The sequence below is a fragment of the Aphelocoma coerulescens genome, chromosome 5 (genome assembly GCF_041296385.1).
Source record: "Aphelocoma coerulescens isolate FSJ_1873_10779 chromosome 5, UR_Acoe_1.0, whole genome shotgun sequence".
Classification (NCBI taxonomy): Eukaryota; Metazoa; Chordata; class Aves; order Passeriformes; family Corvidae; genus Aphelocoma; species Aphelocoma coerulescens.
In genome coordinates this window covers 11,682,922-11,704,710 of record NC_091019.1, presented here as the reverse complement: position 1 = coordinate 11,704,710, position 21,789 = coordinate 11,682,922, and the positions used below count along the sequence as shown (strand labels likewise).

At 37.9% G+C, this 21,789-nt stretch overlaps 1 protein-coding gene and 1 long non-coding RNA gene across 3 annotated transcripts in view; both read right to left on the bottom strand.

The window, feature by feature from the left end:
• Positions 1 to 21,789, bottom strand: part of SPON1 (spondin 1) — a 294,820-nt gene that overhangs the window by 193,880 nt on the left and 79,151 nt on the right. The gene's annotated exons all lie outside the window — the stretch shown is intronic.
• Positions 14,649 to 20,509, bottom strand: LOC138110951 (uncharacterized). Its single transcript, XR_011151180.1, has 3 exons — positions 20,442 to 20,509; positions 16,781 to 16,922; positions 14,649 to 14,835 (listed from the first exon to the last, which is right to left on the bottom strand). It is a non-coding gene; the product is annotated as an uncharacterized lncRNA (long non-coding RNA).

Below are 21,789 nucleotides of genomic sequence, written 5' to 3'. Positions count from 1 at the left end.
ATGTTTAGAAATACTTTATGACAATTTTATTATATATTTGTTTCAGAAGACAGTATTTCCACAAAAGACTGGGCATTATTTCAAATACATGAGTTGTTATAACAGTAATGTTTTTTTTTTTTTGCATTTCTATTGTTATTTTTAATGGCATTTGTTCTCAATGTCAGAATTTGTAGGTTTGTGATGTCATAAGAACAACATAATTTATGTTTTCCTGCTCATCAGAAATACTTTGACAATAATAACTCACTTCAACCACGAGTATGAGCTACATGCATGAACATTTAAATCAAAGGCAAACAACACTCAATTGACAGATTGTCAGCACGGTGTTTTTACTTTGGTCTGATTCTGTTTATCATGAGAGGGAGAACAAGGACTCCCTTCACATTGATTTGTCCATCACAGAAATGTGCTCAGTGAAGTGATGTTTGCAGCATGGTGTTTCAGGTGTCTGTGCTCAGAGGGAGATGCTGGAGAAGAGCATTATTTGGCTCATTCAGATTCCGAATATAAAATGTATTAAGTAGATCCACAGCATTCTGGAGGGATGGCAAGAGGGAGAAGTGAGATGCAATAAAGAGCAATTCTCTAGCTCATGTCACCCTGGAGCCTGTAAAATTAACCACACCACTTGTGTGGATTTATTTTTAAACAATCCTAGGTGTTGTTCAGGGCCACACCACCCACAGCAGTAACTCCTTGCACAGCATTCCAGCATTTGTGCTTTCAGCCATAGGTAGGCAATGCAGGAACAATCAGGAAAAGGCAACATTTATTCAACTTTCAGAATACAAATGAGTCTTCAGACAAGTTCACTCCAGCTTCAAAACCCACTCTTACTCCTACTGGAGCTGATGAAAATTATACCAGAAACAATAATGAGCTTTTTCTTTTAAACCCTCATTTTATGTACTCACTCCAAGGTTGCCTTAATGCAAGAAACACTCGGTGGCACTGGTAATTGTGCAGAGCTTTGCAGAGTTCATTCCAGATTGTTATGTGCTTTGCTTGACAAGGAAAGCAATGGCAATGTCTGTTCTGCGTCAGTTACTCAAATCGAGAATTTCACTGCAATTTTTACAAACGAGATTAATGTTTAAAAGAATCTACTCCTTAAAATCAGAAGCACAAGAGTGTAAAAAATCTAACTGGACAATGGTATAATAAAGTACCTGGGTTCCAGTGAAAGCCAGACCAATAAATTAATAGATGCTGCAATGTTGAGTAGGCTGCATTGATTTCCAGTTTTTCTCATAGTACATAGTCTCCCTGCTTTATGCACAGGTACATTAAATAGAAATGAAGATCCTGGACACAGGGACTCCAAATATCACCAAGCATCACAAAACAAAGCACTTTTAAAGTGAAAAATTGATAGACTGGTTGAAGTATCTCGTGCATTTGAAATAAAGTTAATGTTATTTATATTCAGCTATGCCATCATCAGCTGAATCATTCTGTCTGTAAAATAAAATATTCTATCAGTTGGTCCCACTAAGTTGTATTTTCTTGATACATCATTTATCCTCTTTATTTTTTGTTTTTGCTGCCATGCATTGGCCTGAAATATTTAGGCAGAAATGCAGCCTGACTCCATTCCAAGAGCTGCCATTGCCCAAAGGTTTTGACATGGTGGATTAGGATTCTTTGATCCTAAAAAAAGTAGAGCTCAATTCATCGAGCCAAGGACCCCATGGCTCAAGCTGCAGAAATGGCATCCTGCACTGGGAAAAGACTACATTCTGTGGGTTTTTTCAAATCAATCTATTGCCACAACAAACCACAGAACCTGACCAACTGTCAGGAAAGGACTATTGGTAAAAATACATGTGTTTTAATTTTATGTTAAATTATATATTTAGTTCATGCACCTCTACAAGTTTTTCCTCACTGAACTGCTAAAAGCATCTTCACAGTGACCTTCACTGCTGAATAGTCATAGTAGCTAGTAATGATTAATTTTGTCATATGAATAATGTAATTTCTTATGGATAGCAAATCTTCTACCTGATAACCACTTCTAGGTATGGAGGATTTATGTTCTACAGTACATCAATCAGAAAATGGCAGAAAGTGGGTTTAGTTCAATCCAAGCAAAAGCAGTCATGTCTTCCTAAGTCTACTGTATTTCCTATGTACATCTCTTTAAAGTAGGCAGGTGCCAGGTAGTTAAAAAATTCCAATAATCCAGGTCAGTCCTGGATTAACTACAAAAATGTTATGTCACTTTTTGAGAAATTGTTAGGGAAATTATTTTGGGAGAGTTGTTACTCAAAGAATTCAATATTAAGTGTCATCAAACATATTATTTTTTGCTTCTCCAAGTAATCCTGAAATAACAAGGAACAAATACTCTTTTAATTACATTTAACTTCTGACTGTTCTTTTTTGATCAGGGAACAAGGTGTGACCCAAACTCCTACAGTGGTTTTATGATTCGGCATTTAGCACAAATTGCCTACTGGCTTAGAATTTAACTTCTCTGACTTTCCCAGTTCCTAGAAAGGGCATTTATTCAGGAGGTGATTAAGTAATTTTTCCTTAATTGTTATATCAAAACTGTAAAACACAAGAGCTAAGCAGCAGCTTATTTACATACCAAAAGCTGGAGGCTGGTCTGCTGAAAAGTGTGTTAAATCCCCCAAAGCTTTCAACAAAGACTAGGCTGCAGCCTGAGAAATGTCTGAATCTATTTAGCACTTTCAGAGGAAAGCATAAGGAGCAAAGAAAAACCAAGGAAAATGTTTGGATTTCAACTTCCAGTATTTGGGTTTGCAAATAACTTCTTCTAGAGACCAAGTACAGCTCTAGAGCACAAATGTTCCTAAATCATAAAAATGCTGGGCTTTGTTTAGATTCCCAAGTTGAAAAGCCAAGCTCAGATTTAAATGTGCAAATATTGAACGCAATCTGAGCATTTCTATTTACTGGAAAATTTAATTCCCTGAAGAAATATTACAGCTTTAGGGATATATGCTAATTCTAATTGCATTTATAAGCCAACTGAACAAAACCAAACTCCCCAAAATAACTTCTAATGAAAAAGCTACTCAGACTGGATGAAAGTTTCAGCAGCTACACCTCAATTGATATGCAGGCCTAACACAAGGCAATCTTAGCTAACTCTGTGGAGTGGGATGTGGCAGGAAGTCTTCTGTATTTTTTGGTGAATGTCAGAAAAGGTATTTTAACAACTATTAGTCTTAGAGCCTGAAGTTTCCAGGAGGTTTATGAAGCACCAACACAACCCTTGTCCCAGGGTGGGAAGATGATCTCCATCATTAAGGCTTCTTCAGGGATAATTAAAGCTTCTCCAGGGAGTACCAAAAATCCAGAAATTCTGATGCAGACATTTAGGACAGGAATAAATTTCCTACTTCCTTAAGACTGACCTAGAAAAATTGTCATTGTGCATTGAGGAGCTGGGATTGAAAAGTATCACTGAAGTATGAAGACAACAACATTTAGGCAAGTACCAGCAAGTCATGCACACACACACACACACACACCTGGTAGAATATTTGCATGTTTCTATTTCAATCACAGCACAAAGATGTTTAGGTCTGTCACAGATAACAACCTATTACTGCTTTTTTCCTTGGCCCCACAGTCATATCTACCATTATTTGACTTCATTCAACCTGATCTTCATCTGATTTCAGACTTAAGTTTGAACATTTTTCTCCTTTTTAAATTTAGAAGGAGCCAATAAAAAGAGTAGTACTACCTCTCTATAGACTCCCCAAGTCTCTCTAACCTCGCTCTAATCACTTAGGGCCTGACAGAATATCAAAATGATTCTTGATTCTTCACCACCTATATTGTAAAGAGGGGATACTTCTACCAGCCCCAGATCTGTTGACAGGGATGAAGTCTGGTAATGTTTGAAGGATTCAACGCTTCCAAAAGAATCCTTTATTTCTGGCTAGAGAATTGTGTGCCAGGACCTGACAGCCTCCAGAAGCCTCAGCTTTCTGCTTAACAGAGATAAACACTTATCTATTACACAAAAATGAAAGGAATCTGCTGCACTTAAAAATACTTTAGTGACGTAGCAACCAGGAATCAGTTACTTGCACTTGGAATTTTCCCGTCTTTGATGTCTTAACACGTCGTGCCCAGGAAATCAGATAAATAAGCAACTCAGTGGGAACTATTTCAACAAATCTACCCATAAAATTGTGAAAGCTGAGTTACAGTTCAGGTGCAGTACTTGGAAATGGGATATTTTAGTTAGTCAATCATACCAAGATTAAAACTTCAAGACAGTAAAACTCCTCTTGTTTTCAAATAGTTTGATTACCACTTTCATTCTTTGCCTCCAGATCTGGACATGTTTTTAAAATATCAGTTAATTGTTCTGACACATTTCTAAGGGGCAAACAAAACCATGTGGATTAAAAAACAAAACAAACCCCAGAATTACAGTTCATGACTAAATATAATTAATTTGGGAGACTTACTCAAGATTTCCACATTTCCAAAAAAAATTATGATTTATGTCCATCAAACATAAATGATTAATTCATTTTCTAAGTTACATAAATTAAGCACTATCTTCAAGCAGAAGACAGTGTTTTGTGCCTTTTACACAAGACCAAGGTCAGGTGATTTGTAACAGATGATAGTAGTTCTAAATGGCTCATAAGAAAGACCTGAAACTATTTTTGCCAAATTTTGTCCAGTCATCTCTTAGATTAAAACATATTATGCCTGTATATTAGAAGAGATTTTTATCATTCTTACCCTGAAAATCAATCTTATGGTTATTACCCTGCTGGATCTGGAAATTTTTACCAACATTGGTGTAAAATCCCGAATTTTAATCACAGGATTTTGTTCTCTGGTAGCATCTTGTACAAATAGCACAACTGTAAAACTCTTTAAATAGAGAGAAACATCCTTATTTTTTTTTTTTTTTTTAACAAGATTCAGTTTGTGTTTGTCCACACACAAAAGAATAAGGCTTCCCACAGCACAACCTGTTCTCACAGATTAGACATCTCAGCTTTATGTTTTATTTTAATCCCAAGAGGCTTGGAATGGATAGCATTTATCCAAATCTCTTCTCCTTATTGCTGCCGTTCTCCGTTAAAGTCAGAGGCCAATTCCCCAAGGTTATCTACTTCCAATATATTAATTAGGTGCATGAATACCTTTGAGGATCTGGAACGTCAGATTTCTGTCATACTTACATTTATTTATGTAAACTATGACAGCAATTTCCTCTCCCTCAATGCCACTAACCCAGCAGCTACACGTAACATCAACCAGCAGCTCTCTAAGTCCCCACCATCAGCTGGATTGGCAGTGAGGTGGCAATGCCAGCTTTTAAATCTGCATCGAACCGAGAGAAAATAGAAAGGACGAAGTATTCATTAATACTATCCCACAGCCAAAGCTATCCTTGCTGGTTTTCCTCAGCGGATAAGGCAGGGATGTCTGGGAGCGAGCTTGGGCGAAGTTGCGGCGCGGCCGGAGCGGCAGTGGCGGGGTGCGGTCAGCAGATGGCGCTGCTCCCTCCCCGCGCTCCGCTCGGATCCGTCATTCCCGCTTCGGGAAGAGCCGGGCTCCGCTCTCCTCCTCCTCCTGCCCGCCCGGCCGAGCGGGCCCGCCTCACGGGCTGCCCTTGTGCAGCCGCACGCCTCGCCCTGACCCCTTCACAAAGACTATTGGTTAGCGAATGAAAGAGAGCGGGGAGAAACACGCACTCAGGCTCTGGGTTTCTCCCTTTAGTACCTAACGATGCCATGGTCTTGCCAAACCTCAAGTTACTTTGTTTAGAAAAAATGCATGCACTAAGTGTGAAGAGAGACGAGTTTCTCCTCCATTGACGGGCATGGGTTGTTGCCCTCAAAAGCTTCCCCAGCTATTCCTGGAGTTTCATCTGATGACTTTTCCTGGTCTTAAAATCAAGAGTCATACACGGTTAGAAGGGGAAAAGGGATTTTACCTTGGTGTTTATTTTAAGGATCCTTAGGTGCACACGTCCTGGTCATATGCATCAAAATGCACCCTGCCGAGTCTATGTATGTGTCCCTCCCCTCCCCAACATCGGGTATAACATTATAGGTTTTACTAATTAGCAGATCTATCAAAGATTCCCCAATGAGAGGCTCAAGTGAGCCCCCCTCCCCAAGGAACCTTCCCCTGGATGGTTCTATCTTGGTTTACAGAATGTGTTCTGGAGAGGACCTTGGGCTCTGGGGCACACTGATCCCTGGCTACGAAGCTTCTAAAATGTTTAGTCTCTCAGCTTGACAAACAAGTCCAAGAAGGTAGGCAAAAAACACTAGGAATACAGAAGTTGTAAAAAGGTATAACAGGGGTATAAAAGAAAAGGCAAAAATCTTCATGGCATCACATCCACTTATCCATCAGAGAGACATGAAGGAGAAATTGCTGAAGGAAATTGCTTCCTCCCTGAACCAAACCAGATTGTCTCTGCACCATCAGTGGATAGAGGGTGCTGGGAGCACCACCTTTTGCATGACTGATAAAACCAGACATCCTGAGCTGCTGCCACAACCCCATGCAGGTCATCAGCTTCCCACCTGCTCCTATTCCATCCCACTTCCAAGTACAGCCTTTCCTGTTCTACCCTCAAGACTATTTCTGTTCCTCTGTGTTGCTGAGAAATTCTTGGTTTGCACCTCAAAAAGACACTTAGCCTTTAGATAAATTTTAGGTGGTATGAGCAAGATTAGCAAAAATGTTCAAGTATATAAATATGTATAAAAGGATGTACTACAATTAAATCCTTAGTGGGATGCAGTCAGTTACTTAATCCATTTATAGGATTTTGTGAATTCTTGCAAATCCAAGTATATCCATGTACTATCCAAGCCCACGCTACTTGCTTAGCTTGCCTGTTGTCAGAAGACTAATTGCTAAAGAAGTAACATGAATGACCTTGAAAAATCATGGCATACTTTAAATTCTTTTGATCCATTACTACATTTCTGATCTGCAGACAGAAGAGATCAAAAGAATGACCTGGTGTGAAAAACCTTGCAAGTTTTACTAGTAAATGTTAGGACTGGTCTGCTGGCCTCGAGCCACATGGGAAGAAATACAAGGAACATGAGACAGTTTTCATGATCCTTATGATTTTTTGATTCATTGGTGAATTTAGACCCGATGTTCAAGTCATAGAAACATTATATACCACTTCAAATTTTTTGTACAAAAGGTATGAGATTGTGACAAGAACAGGACCTAAGAGACTTTTTGGTCTGTCCAATTGAAAGAGAAGAAAAATCTTAAAGTAAGACTTTCACTTTGTTTTGATCCTGACAGCTATAACTGAAACTTGAAAATAGTAGTGTACCAAAAATAAAGAGTAATGAAAAAAAATTCTCCATGGCCTAAAATCTCAAAAATTAGTTTATTCCCTACAGATGCTTAGCAAATGAGTTGACTTGATTCTCATTTTGTTCATGTGAGTTCATTCAGATAATTTACTCTGAGCAACACCTTTTCTGTGAAACAGAAGAGAGGTTTTATTATATTTTTAAATCAGCTTTAAAGGAATAAAGCCTTACTCACACAGCCTTCTTACATTAACAATGATAATAAAAGCCAGCCCCAATTAAAGTCACTTGGTCATAAAAAAAAAAAAAAAGTTGCAGTTGACCAGTACAGTTTAAGCTGGCACTAAAATGTGATCTTACAAATGATGGTAGAGCCCCTCCCTTGCTTTATTTGCTTTTTTTTTAAGAAGGAAACATTAACTCTAGACCAAAACCTCTCTTATGAAAGTTTCTACAGAATAGTCTGGTCTAGGAACACAAAGGGCCAGAAAGTTAGGCAGCCTAGAAAGGGAAATTGCAAAAGAGAGGTCATTATAGAAGGGTATGCTGAGAACACCTTGTCAGCCAGAACAAGTGAAAAAGCAGAGCTTTCCTCTCTGAAAAAAAACAAATATAACTACCAAAAAAGTGAAGACTTTAAAGTGTATTCTTCTGAAAGAAAGGCCTTCCATGGGAAAGAATGCCATTTCCAGTGTTTTCTTATGTGGAAGAGGCAGAAATAGGATCTTTTATAAAACAGGAAAAGCTGGCACTTCTAGGACTGCTGGGAAGCCTCTGGTTATTTTTCTGTTCCAGTGGTTAGAATTGAAAGAGATCATGTTCATGAAAGCTAACTGCCCATTTTTTATTGCATTCTAATGCCCTTTCCCAAAATGTTTTTACCCAAGGCTGCTCCACAAATGCTCATCTACATCCTCATTACCATTCTTGGAAGACTTTTCTTCTTTTTAGCCCTGCATCTTCTAAAAGCCCTCCTAAATTTCCTAATTTTCAGGCAACCTGTCAGTGGCTTGATAAAAGCTTCAGAAGGCTGGGAAATGGTTCAGGAGTTGAAGAAACTAATAATAGAGTTCACAACATCTGCTGACATTTGCTTATCACTAATCATACCCTTCACTCAGGGGATTTACATTTTTGGAGAGGCTGATGCTAGCTGTAAATAAGATGATGCAGAAAAAAGTATTGCAGAACAAAAACAACACAGTTCTTTTCTTTCCTTTTGAATTTTTATGCATCTTTTCAGATCACAATTACATTTTACATTTTCTTAAGCACTTCAGCTCAAACAACCCAGTTATTCAACTATTCATATGAAACAGAAATTATATTAGTTTGACAAAATTATTCATTTAAAAATTAACACCCATCTTTCCTGGTTTTGCTCTTTGTACACATCTAAATAGAAAAGGTTTTTAAAAGTTCATTGACAGTCAACACACTTTTGCAGCCAATACTAGAATCTTCCATACCTGCTTCTGAATTATTCAACCTACAAGGCCAACAGTAAATTTTATGTTAAAACTGACCATCCTGCCATGAGATTTCAGATAAAACAAGCACATTTTCCTCATTGTTTCCTCATTGTTGCTTGGTTGAATTTTCATAAGCACCATGGATATGGTTCCCCAAATTCTTGTATTTCTCTCCAATTTAGATAATCTTTGTATAAAAAGAATAATCAGCAAGGATTAAAAAAAAAAGGGAGAAGCAAATCAACAACAGAATGATAAATAAAACAACTCTAAATTAAACCCTGCCACAACTAGAGCATAAGTAGTCATGTTGTTTCTCCATAAAATTAGGAAATGCTAATAAGTACTAAAACTACGACATTGTTTTTAAAGAGATAAATATTATATGTTTCCACACAGGTATTCCACATATGTGGAAGGCTTAAATAACTTTGTCTGTAAAGAAAGTTTGCATCCTGCCAATTTTGAAGATATTTTGGTACCAAAAACTAATCTTAAGCAAACTTTCTGAAAATCAAATTATCTATCACATTGTATTTAACATGTATTCTAAAGCAAAATTCTGTTTACATACATTCTGCAGCAAGTGTGCCTTGCATTATCATTAATTACTCCAAATTAATTAACTCAGGCTTCCACAGTAATGTTTTTCCCCACTCCCTAACAATTTCACCATCAGTCTCTGAGAACGGCATAAAATAGAATCTCATTCTTCTAATGGGCTGGAATTTACTTCTCACTGAAAGATTCTTTCTAGTTTTCACTCCACACAAACCAGTACTGTTTATGAAATCTCCAGCCCTAAAAGAGAGAATTTGCAAACACACAGCAATACCAATAACTGTTTTTCACCTCACAACGCTACAAAAAATATCAGGACTGAAATAAGTTTGATAAGCTTGGCAAAATTTAAAAAAAAATAAACAACACCTCCCAAAAAGAAAATCCCAAATTTTACATTTGTTTATAATTGCTAGAAATCACATAACGTAACATTACACAAGAGACCCAAAAAACCCAAAGGAAACTTGAAAACTTAAGTTTAGAAATCTTCAATACATTGATTTCCTGAGAAACTGGAGTCTTAGAAACTTGGTAACTGTAGAAACATTTCTGCAGGGCTCCCTCAGCTATAAAACAGGAAAAACAAAGTTTCATGAAACATTTGGACTCTCATATAATATTTTGTGTTTGGGTAAATTCATAACACAAGACCTGGTGCTGCAGTTTTGCATATTGATCTTGCATCTTTTTGCATTTTGATCTTGAATTAGAAGAAAACTTCACAGTCACTACCAGGTAATTTATACACTAATAAACCAAAGAACTCTAGTTGTTCACCACAGAGAAGTGAAAAAGTTCTGCTAAGTTTCAAATCTTTAACATATTTTTTTTTTTCTAACTTTAATATAATTCGTTTTCCACATCACATGGGGGACATACACATTCAGATTAACTTAGCATTTGCTTCTGAAGCTCTTTCAACTGATACCAATCTACTGATGACAATGTACCTCTACTTCTGAAGCAGGAGAGCTCAGCTAAATCTACTGCAAACTGACAAGAGTGAAATAATAACAAAGGCATAAAATCAGAGGGGGAAATGGGATATTAAGTGATTTTTGCAAGAAACATTTGCACTGGGAACAGTAATTTGCTACAACATATATGCAACCATGTTTGCTACCATAAAGAAGCATTTGGTGGTTTTTTTAACCTGCAGAATTGCTCATTTGTTTAAATTTCTGTTTATTTCAAGCTTTTGTTAAGGCAGAGTCTTTGATCTTCACCTGTGTAGGCCATAAAGAATCTTTATGCCACCTTTTCCTTAGCTTACTAGGTGAGCCTGTATTTTACCCATATAAAGTTATCCCCACCGTGCTTGCAGGGGGAAATGGGTAGTTCTTAAATACAACTTAATACAACTTAAATACAACTTAAATACAAGATTGTTTATCTGTTAAATTGGCTTTGAAGCAGAGAAGGATTTTTTGGGGTGACTTTTGGGGGGGGCAGGGTGGGGGTGGTGTTTTATTGGGTGTTGGGTTATTATTTTACAAGTTTAGGGTTTGTTTGGGTTTTTTTAATTCTGAAAATACTTTTGCTATTGTTCTGTAGTTGAACGGTTACCAATGTTCACAATTCAGATCTTGGAATGAACCAAGCCAATGTAAGACTCCCAGTGCTTTTAATGGGATCAGGATTTGGTGCTGTAAAACAGCTGGCTGCTCTCCTCCTAAACTGCAAGAGACCCATAATGTCATTTATTATGTGGCATTAAAACTATGGGTGGTGTAATGCCTGCTCTCTGCATCATTTTACTGTGTGCATATTGTAGGTTAATGTCGTATGTAGCACAACTCACTGCAGTAAAGTTTCCTGGGAAGGAGCTGCAATATGGAGTAATTAAAATTACAGCAGGATTTGCATTCTTAACCTTAATAAGCAATTCTCTAAGTGTACAAAAAGCAATATTGGACATACTGACTTAAAAAAAAAAAATTGGGTATCTGCTTAAAGCTGATTTAATTTTAAGAATGACAGAAACTAGAGTGCTTCCATTTGCCTGATTTCTGAGGAACTTTCCCATTAAAGTTACACCATATTTAGCTAAAAATATTTCTGTATGAAAATCAGATAATCCCTCACATGCGATATACAGTTTAATCTCTTTATTTCAGCAACACTGACAGTAAATTAGAAATGGAGAAAGGCATGAAAGAAAATAGTTAAAGATAATTTTATTAATTTCACATGCTTCAGTTATAAGGCAACCTCATTCATCCTCTCTGGCTTCTAAATTTGATCCTGTTTAGATTAAATAAAAATACATTTTGTAACGAAGCCTTGTATCCATGTTTTCCCTCAGTGAGAAATCATCAGGAAAGCCTTAGGGTTTGTAAGTACTGCCTATAAAGGGAACAAAGTTTTCCAGTAGGCACTTTAAAATATTCCAAATAATTCAGAGAAAAAACAGATTGTTTACATATAGCAGACTGAGAGAAAGATCTGTGTGCATACACCATCCAAAAGGAAATAGAGAATCCAAAACTCAAATGCTTACTAATCACACAGTGATTGTGTAGAGTGGCTTTATCATGGGTTCCTTCCAACAAGATATGCATGGGAAGAAATATAGAGCAACTGGAGAATGGTTTCCTGTAGTTGTTCACAACCTGTTCTAAAAGAAAAATCTTTAAGATTTCCATGTACTAAATGCAGAGAAAAAAGTTACTGTTGTGGAAAGTCTCTGAATACACCAGAATATCCAAACATGGGGGTGAAGTTCAAACCCAAAGTGTAGCCAAAAACCACTGTAAATAAAGAGGCTGTTAATGATTCTAAATTGCTAAAGAAAGCCATAGTAGTCATATAAAATCTTTAACATGTTTATTCAGAAGGAAATTTGCAGCTCATATAGGAGAGAAACCACTTTGGTTTTACTGTGAACAACATTGAATCTGGGAGAAAGAGCTCCCACAGATGTAAGAATAATCACAGCAATCCACATTCTGCTCTGCATTTCCATTTTCATGCCCCTTCATGCTTTAAATAAGTGAAAAGTGCTAACGAACTCTAATCTTTAATGAACTGAGATGCAAAGCTGTGAAATGTCAAAGGTTCCAGATTCTGCAAAAATGTTGACTGGACACATTGCAGAGCATTTCTTGTATATTTTATTACATGCCTTTAGCAGTATACTCATTCTTAATTCATAAATATCAACAGAAACAAGAGGAGAAACTCCTACCTAGAAAAGGCAAGACCAGGATCATAAACTACACCTAATGCTGGCTTTTCAGAGCACATTTCTGTGCTGGCAGAACTCAGCCCCTACAAGTACAAAATTCAGTATCCAACATAAATCGGCTGCTGTGGGGATTTTGCAGCCTCTCTCTGAATATTTTCAACAGCAACATCTTTCTCAGTTTGGCTGAAAACAATCACTCAAGACTGAATGGTGGAAAAAAAAAGAATAAAATGGGGTAGCAGTTGTGTGGGAAAGAAGCAGCTGAAACCTCACTATTGAGGAGAATGCTCTGTTCTGAAAAGCCCTCTCCTCTCCACAGTGACCTTGGTGATCCCTCCAGTTTTGTGGCTAACAGTATCCATTTCTAACATAAAATGTCTCATTTTTTTATAGGTCATATAAATCTTATCCAACAATTTCTAAGACAGGATCGAAGTATTTCATGTCTGTCTGGCTACCACTTGGTATTTCCTGTGTCATTGAGTAGCATTTTCCATCCCAACCCCCTTCCCTTCAAGGGCCACTTTCCTCTTGGAACACAAAAAAGCCAGTGAACACAGAGCCAGAAATTAGGCAATACACTGCCAAATACTTCAGGTATTCCTTTCTTTACAGCATCTAGTGTTACATCACTCTAGATATTCCTAAAGCAATATATGCAATCATCCAGCACCATTTATGTGTGAACATTTCACTTAAATGGTAAAATCCACCCAGGATTGTTCACAGTCAGAGTTGCTACCCTCTGTTTGAACAGCTTCCTATATTACCTGGCCAGACCACAAACTGCTCTCTCAGGATTTTTGGTTAGGGGATAGGGGATATGGGACCAGAAATTATATTGAACTGCACAAGTTGCTGAATATGCTTTCCATCTCTTCCTTGCACCCCAAGCAAGGATAAATATAGAAAATATCAAACAACCAGTTGCAGAAGAGATCACTCAGAGATCAATACCTATTTGTAATTTTTTACTTGAATAACCAAAGCAAATTAAAAAAAAAAAAAAAACACCCTCAGATACATTCCCATTTTTCTGGTTATTTGGTCAAAACAGACCTTCACCTAAACAGCCTGATTTTTCTCGACAAGGTTCAGCTTCTGATACACTCAACCTGCCTTTCAGCACAACTTCCAGATCTGTGGAAAAACATACATCAACTTGTGGGTTTTGGAGACACCAGGATCACTCCCACAACAGCCAGCCTGACTTGAGGAGCACTGAAATCAGAAAGTGTATCAGATAAAGTAAATCCCACTTCTGCATGTTCATTAGCCGTGCACTGAAATCCATTTTCTTGGGGCGGCCTCAGGACACAGTTTTTGTCAGAAGAGCAGCAAGATAAGCATCTTAGATTAAGATGCTAATTTAAAACTTCATCATGCAGCTTTGTTTTCCTACTTGCAGATAAACCTTTCCAGGTTTCAGATATACTATTCCTTAGGTAAGAACCACTTTTTTAAAATCCAGTCATTTACAGATAGACTATCTCTAACAAAGTGAATGAATTTAAAGGAATATTTCATTGTACAAAGAACCAAAATAATCTGACAGATGGAGAATAAGGTACTAAAATGTCATACCCTCTGAAAAAGATCCCAGTCTAATATTCAGATTGACATTGGCAAGGCAGCAGTTGCTCTATAATGACACAGTCTTTTAAAATGTAGGAAGATAAATAATCAAGAGTGCCTGGATTGCAGATTCTTAAAAAATCAGGCTTTGTTGATGAGAAATGAAGTAAAATTTGGGAAACCACAAACAGTGCAGCTCAGTCAAACAAAACTCATCCATGTCAGTAGGATGTATGCTATAAGATTCCAGTGAGCATAGCCTTTTAAAAAACATTCAAGTACAAACAGTTGTTGCATGGCTTTGTTTTCCAACACTTTAAAACACAGTATGTTCATTAAAAAACATCTGTTCTTATTACAACACATCATCATAACTGTTAAGGAAAATATTTTGTTTTAATTATTAGCAGATGAGGCTTGCTTAGAAATGTTTCTTTGAACATATAATTTCTGCAAAGGTGACTAATTATTATGATTAGTTTCATTCTTTAACCAAGGCAAGGCAAGCACCATCAGCAGCAAATTTGTGGCCAGACAGCTTCAGCACCCTATATTCTATTCTATTGTACTATATTGTACTATATTATATTTTTTCCCAGATGAGGGCAAGAAAGTTGATTTATTTGCCCTCTTGGGACATCAGCAGAACACTTATCCAATGAGTTCTGGTCAGCTGTACTTCTGCAAATCCAGCAGCATAACTTCTCTTGCAGAACTTTTCCTGCATCAGATAAAAAAAAGAACAGAAACCACGCAGCACTTACAATCTAGCCTGAGTTTTCAGATACGGGATTTATCAAGCAACACTTTCAGCAGTAAATATACTTGACATTTAGTTGCTGAAGTAAAGTAAATATAGGACCCAATAGTGTCATTTTTATGGAGTAGAACTGTACTTCAGAGTATATGTCAAAAGTGAAATTCATTTAACTAAACTGAAAAGAACCATCTAAAGCAGACAAGGGATATGAAAATAGGTTGATACAAACATTTCAAAGATTCTTTTACAAGGTATCCCTGAGGAGGAGAAACTGTTAGACCATCAAAGAGCATTATCCTGCTACCTACAGAGACTCTTTGTGTAGGATATTACATTTATGCTGCAAAGACTTCACTGTCCATTAGAGTAATTTTGATACTTGTGTGTTGTTTCTCCTATGATATTATACACTCCGTGCTTGCTCATTAAGTCCCAATATTTGTTTGTCAAGAGCGTGTCAACCCAACAACAAATCTGGAATTCAAATTTAGACAATGCATATGATCAAGGGAAAAAAACAACATTGAATTCTCTGTCGCCTGGTGTGAACTCATTACCGTGTATTTACATAATCTTGTTTTGGAAGCTGCTGAAATGACACTCTGCTTCTGAACCTGGTGTTTTTAGGAGAGGCTGGGAAGGAGGGGTGGAGGTGTTGCAGTTGGTGTTATGGAATGGATAGACTGTGCAGAGCAGCCACAAACAGGCTGAGAGCCTGTGGGTGAAAATGAAGGAGCAGGCACAGCACACCTTGTGGCTGGGGTCCACTACAGGCCACCTGATCTGGGGAAGCTGTCGATGAGGCCTTGCTTCAGCTACAGGAGACATCACACTCCCAAGCTCTAATCTTGCAGTGGGATTTCAACCACCCAGATGTCTCCAGGGAAAGAAATACAGCTGTCCAGGAGAACAAGAAGAAAAACTTTCAGGTCCACATGTGAGACAAGCCAGAGTAGGATTATTACTGGACCTGGTGCCTGTGGTATGGATAAGCTCATCCGAGAAATGAGGACTGGAGGCAGTCTGGGCTGTAGTGACCATTCCCTGGCTGAGTTCCTCATCTCAAGGAACACGGGTCTGGCAAAGAACAAAGTCAGGACCCTGAATTTCAGAAGAGTGAGCTTCTAGTTTTTTAAAGAATGAATGGATGAGATCTCCTGGGAAACTCTCCTTAGAGATAGCAGAACTGACCAGAGCTGGCAGGACCACTTTTCTCAGGAGCAAAAGAACTCTCCGTCCCGGTACAATAAGAAATCAAGCAAGACAGGCCAGAAACTCCTATTTTACCAAGGGAAGAAAGAAATACCTGGAGAAATACAGACCTCACCCCTGTGAGAGTAGATCTTATGGAGAAGATCCTTATGAAAGTCCTATTAAGACCTATGCAAGACAAGGAGGTGTTTAATCAAAAGGGAACTGGGGTTATAAAGAAAAGCCTTCTTGATGAGACTTGCAGCAGTAGTTTACAGGGCTTGTTCTGTCCTTCAAAACCACCCCTGCAAATTTCTGCTCTCTGGGGAGGATGTAGCAGAGCAGGTCTGTGTCTTCAGGCCATTTCATCTGAGTATTCCATGATAGCATGGCTAGTTATTTATATTCTTGGCCCTTATCCATGGATAAAGGGACAGGAACCCTTTTTTCACTAGATAAAAAGAGAATCACCATTATTCTGATGTTTTGGTATTTGTTTCTTTTCCTTACCTTGGGGCAGTAAAGGCTGAGAACAGCCAAGAGAGAAAGGAAAAGTGATGGCTGGACTAGACAATGCTTGGACTTTACAAGAGTAGCTTGACTTTCCTACTGAAAGGATTAGTAACAGTGTAACTCACACGATACATGGATAGATTTAGGAAGTTGGCATTGGGCAAAATAGAAATTAATACTCTTAAAATTTTTTGCTTCATACCCCATGCAGTGTGTTTCCACTTGTCCAGCTGAATTCAAACACTCAGCCACTGAATACCTTTTCCCCACAATAACTGCTGATTTTGCTCTTCGGCTGCAGAGCATCTTGGGCCCAGTTCATGCAAACAGGCTGATTTCCATCTCTAGAAACCCAAAGAAATCACAACTACTTCATTATGTATGAACTTGTAGAAGAAAAAATCAGTTACTTGTAAACATCCACAAGCAAGCCATGCAGTAAGCTATCAGAATTCAATTATATTCAATATAATATCTTACTGCAGGAAAACAATTAATCTTGTATTCAAAAGGATTACAATGAACTTGAAATATTTTGTTGAGGAAGCCAACTTTTCAAAAGCCTTTGTAATCAGCTCTGTAACTAAAAGGGGGAAAAAATAAAGAGCAAGAAAAGGAATTCACACCTGTGCTATCTAGAAGATATCTGTATAAAATAACTGAATAAACAAAGCTGCACATTTCAGATCTGATCACCTACTTTAAAAACAATTTCTAAAATAAATTCAGCCATCTTTATGAAGCTCATTAGTTGATATGCATTATTATCTCATTTAATTCATAATTTGCAGCAATTTCCCCTTTCTTCATGCTGAGGCATCAGACTGTAGCTTTCCATACAATTTAGTGTCACATTGTTTTTAATTCCTCTTCCATTTCTCCTTTCTATGTTTTTTGAAACACAGTATCTCTTATTCTTTCTTCTTGTTGTGAATTGCTGTCAGTGACTACATACTCAGCTCTCTCCATCATTCTTCCTCTTTACAGGAAAGAGTTTCCATGAGCTGGGCAGATTGTGGTGGCCCATAAAACTCATACTTCAAGCTAGCAGGAAGCCAGAAGAGCCTGGAGAGAGCAGGTGCAGGTTATCATACCCCGTACTCAGCAAGGTTCAGCATCCCTGCCTCTACCAAACGTCAGCCATGTGGTTGTTCCTCAGACTCGCTGAAAAGAGTCGTTCTACTTCACCCAATTTAATCAGACTCCACATCCATAAGGTCCCTTCTAAAGCCACCTCTTCAAATGCACCTTCCCCTTATCATCCTGGAAAGGATCTTTCATGTTTCTTCTCAACATGAATAAATGTATTCACTGGCTCCTTTGCTTCTGCTCACCTTTCCTTTCTCCCACCTTTTTGCTTCCACTATGTAACACAGAAAGGTCTCTCATCTGCTCTCCTTCTCTAATGCCTGCACTTGCCTAGTGATATTAGGCTGCACTGGTTTTGGCTGGGGTAGAGTTAATTTTCTTTGCAGTGGCCCCAAACACAGGGGCTGTGTTTGGATTTGTGCTGAACACAGGGTTGATAACACAGAGGTGTTTCTGTTATTGCTGAGCAAGACTTGCACAGAGCCAAAGCCTTCTCTGCTTTTTGAAAAGCCATGCTGGTGAGGGAGTTGGGGGTGCCTGGGAGGGTGGGAGGAGACACAGCTAAAGGTGACCCCAACTGACCAAAGGGGACATCCAGACTACGGAACATCACGCTCAGTTTATGAAGTGGGGGGAAGAGGGAGGAAAATGGGGACAGTTGGAGTGATGGTGCTTATCTTCCTAAGTAACTCTTACCTCTGGTGGGGCCCTGCTCTCCTGGAGAAGGCTGAACACCTGCCTGCCCTTGGGAAGCAGGGAATTAATGCCTTGTTTTGCTTTGGCTGTGTGTGTGGCTGTTGCTTTCTTTATTAAACTGTGCTTATCTCAGCCCATGAGTTTTGTAGCTTTTACCCTTCCCACTCTCTCCCCGATGCCACTGGTGTGGGAGTGAGTGAGTGGCTCTGTGGGGCTGGGCTGGGCTGCTGGCTGGGGTTAAACCAAAACATACATAAGCCTGCTTATATGGGTTTCTCTTCCACCAGCCCTCAGGTTCTCTGTTTTTAGGAATTAAGACTTTGTTCTGCCTGTACAGCATGTGACACAATGCCTGGCCCATGATTAGATGTCATTACAGCTATGAAAATAATATCTCAAAACCATTAGCTTTGTTTAGAAGAGAAATTGCTATTTTCTCTGAAACAAAGTAGATCTGGATTTGATTACTGTCTAAATCTCCTGCAAAAATATTACAGAAAGCCAAGACAAACTAAGGAAGTTCATTCCATGAATTTCTTAGAAATGTTTAACATAAACTTTTGCAATAGAAGTCCCACAGAATGCGACAAGGAAATAATTATTATTAACTTCTCATTTTCTTTTAAATTATGATATCATGTAATGTTTTTCTGCAGTTTTTAAAGACTTTGTTCTTTTTAAATTCTTAGTGAACGAATCTCTCATGTTTAGTTAGGCCAAAACCTGACCTATCTTGGTACCAATTTGTGAGTAGCATGCCTGGAGAATTATCATGTGAAAAAAAGGGGCCACAAATAAATGCCTTAAAATCTACCTTAAAAAACTTATATTTATACAAGCAAGCAAATGCACTTGATGCAAAAAACAGTGGGACTACCAGCTGGGCTCTAATGACCTCGACCATTTAAAGAACATCAATAAGCTCAAGGTTACTTTAGTAACTCATCTGTGACGAGAACAGAACTATCACCCAGTGAGGCAGCCAAACTCTTTTGTCTTCCAGACTCACCCTAAGTCACCTTAGCGGGCTGTTTTGTCTTCTCTGGATCTCACTGCCATGTAACTGGTGAATTCCAACATATACTATCTCAAATATCCATCTCATTATTATAAATTTGTTTCCAAAACATCCAAGAAAGACAGGTGGAGCTGGAAAAGTTTTGCAATTCATCCATTAAAAAGCTCTTTTTTTTTTTCCCCTTGAAAATCGTGATTTACAATATTCCAAAATAGACAATTACAGTTTAAAAATAACCAGCTATACTCATCTAAAATTCCAGCCACAGCCCAGGAAGTGATAACTGATATGTGTTATGAAAACTCACACTTATTATGTTGTGTGGTTTATATATAACTGAACAATTTCAGAGTGGTTAACACTGTAACACACTGAGCTTTCTCTAATTCCAGAACAGTATTTTATGTTAATCAATAATTAGATTCTCTTTTGTTCCTCAAAAAGTCAAAGGTGGTGCACAAGAGATGCTCAAACTAAAAGCTAAAAGTAAGAAAGGATCATCATGGTGTGCATGTTCCATTCATGATTGTCATTGGAAAGGATGTCTGACCCAGGTTTGTTTCATATTTGTGCACTGAGCTGTTTCCTCCTTTTCTCCACTCTTTCTGCTGAGAATATCTGGACCAAAAGGATCACGCTTTTATTACAGAATTGCAGGTCTGTTTTAATATAAGAACTTTGTTCCACCCATCTCCACCTCCTTCCCAGGGTATAAAAATAGTTGTAAAAAACAAACCTTTCCCACAGAACATCCTTCTTTTTTGAATACAGACATTTGCTAATCTGTTAATTACACCAAACTTCCTTTCCAACACCTATGTCTTTCACCAGTTATTTATAAAACTCAAAGTAACCCTGGTCCAACATTTATTTAGCACCTCAGAACTGCACACCTCCTTCTTCTCCAGGCAGTGCCTTAGGATGTTCACTGCAGACTACGGAAACAAACATTTTATTTCTGAGAAGAAAATCATTTCCAGTGCTCTTTCTGAGCCCCACCAGAAGTCACCAGGTGATGGACATGCAGGTGCTTGTCTGCCTCAAGGCAAAGATCACTCACTGTTATTGTGGCTCTGTGTCAGGTACCTTTGTGTCTCTGCACAATGACAGATAACTGCTGTAAAGCTCTGCCCTCTCCTGTACCTCGGGCACTCAAAGTGACCATATGAATGCAATTCATTTTAATGATTGGTTCTGTTCTCTCACACCTGTAGCATATTATTCAGTAGATTAACTTTGCCTCTCTTCCCATTCAAAAGAACACCATGAATGGCCTTTCCCAGCACAGAATATGTAATTGATTCTTCTCCTTTGACCAATGATGTGATGGTTTGCCCTTGTTGTACAGTCTATTAATTAACAGATAGTCCTAGGAGTGCAAAATATTCAAATATTTAGAAATAGGAATCTATGTGCCCATTATGAGGTATATGGAGAGAGGTCCTGCTCTTAATGCAACTGAGAATCAAAGGTGCTCTCAGATAAGTGACCTGAAACACATAAAAAATATAGAGCCAAAACCTAGCAGCCTCCCCAGCTTTTAATTTCTTTGATATTTTACATCAGAGCATAGCTTCTGGCACTCTTTTCTTTCACTTTCATTTTCTTTCTCTCAAAAAAATAATTTAGCAATCTTTTTTCCACAGGGTTTTATACTATTTGAGAAAGTATATGTAAATATATGGGAAATGAAAATAGCAGGCTGATGGGAATACTTTGGTAAAATTGTACATGAATAAAAGATGTGAAATCATACTGTTATAAATGTCTTCATCCATTAAGTTTTAGTATCAAGTAAATTTCCAGCCGTACAAAACTGATCTCTTCATCTTTCTTTCCCTATAGAAGTCACAGTTCACATTTGGAACGTAATATGTGCTTCATAATCAAAAGAAAATGCCATCAACTCTCAAAATTTTCCTCCAGATTAGTAAGTCAAAAGAATTTAATTCCCCTGGCATCAAAATATTTTGTTCATGGATGAACAATGGAAACTATTAATATGTACATTTCCAGAGTTCTATTGGAGCCTCTGTACATCATGGAAAAGCACGCTATAATTATAAACTTTTCTTTCTTTATCCAATCATGCCATTACTGTATGGCTAAATATATTACATTCATAATTAGGATTAGATGACTCGGTACCTTATGACATATATTATACACATTGTTTCAGATATAATTTTTTGTATAATCATGCAAACAGTGAATTATTTCAATTTAAACTCTTAATTTGAACTCATTGTAGGGTACAATTTATTCGCCAGAATAGTCTGAGAGATGAGGAAAATGGAAAATTCAAATGTGAAAAAGAAGGTTGGAAAACGCCTCTAACATTCTTGAATCCAGTCATTACCCCAGCACTGCCAAATCCCACTAAACCACGTCCCTAAGTGTCACATCTA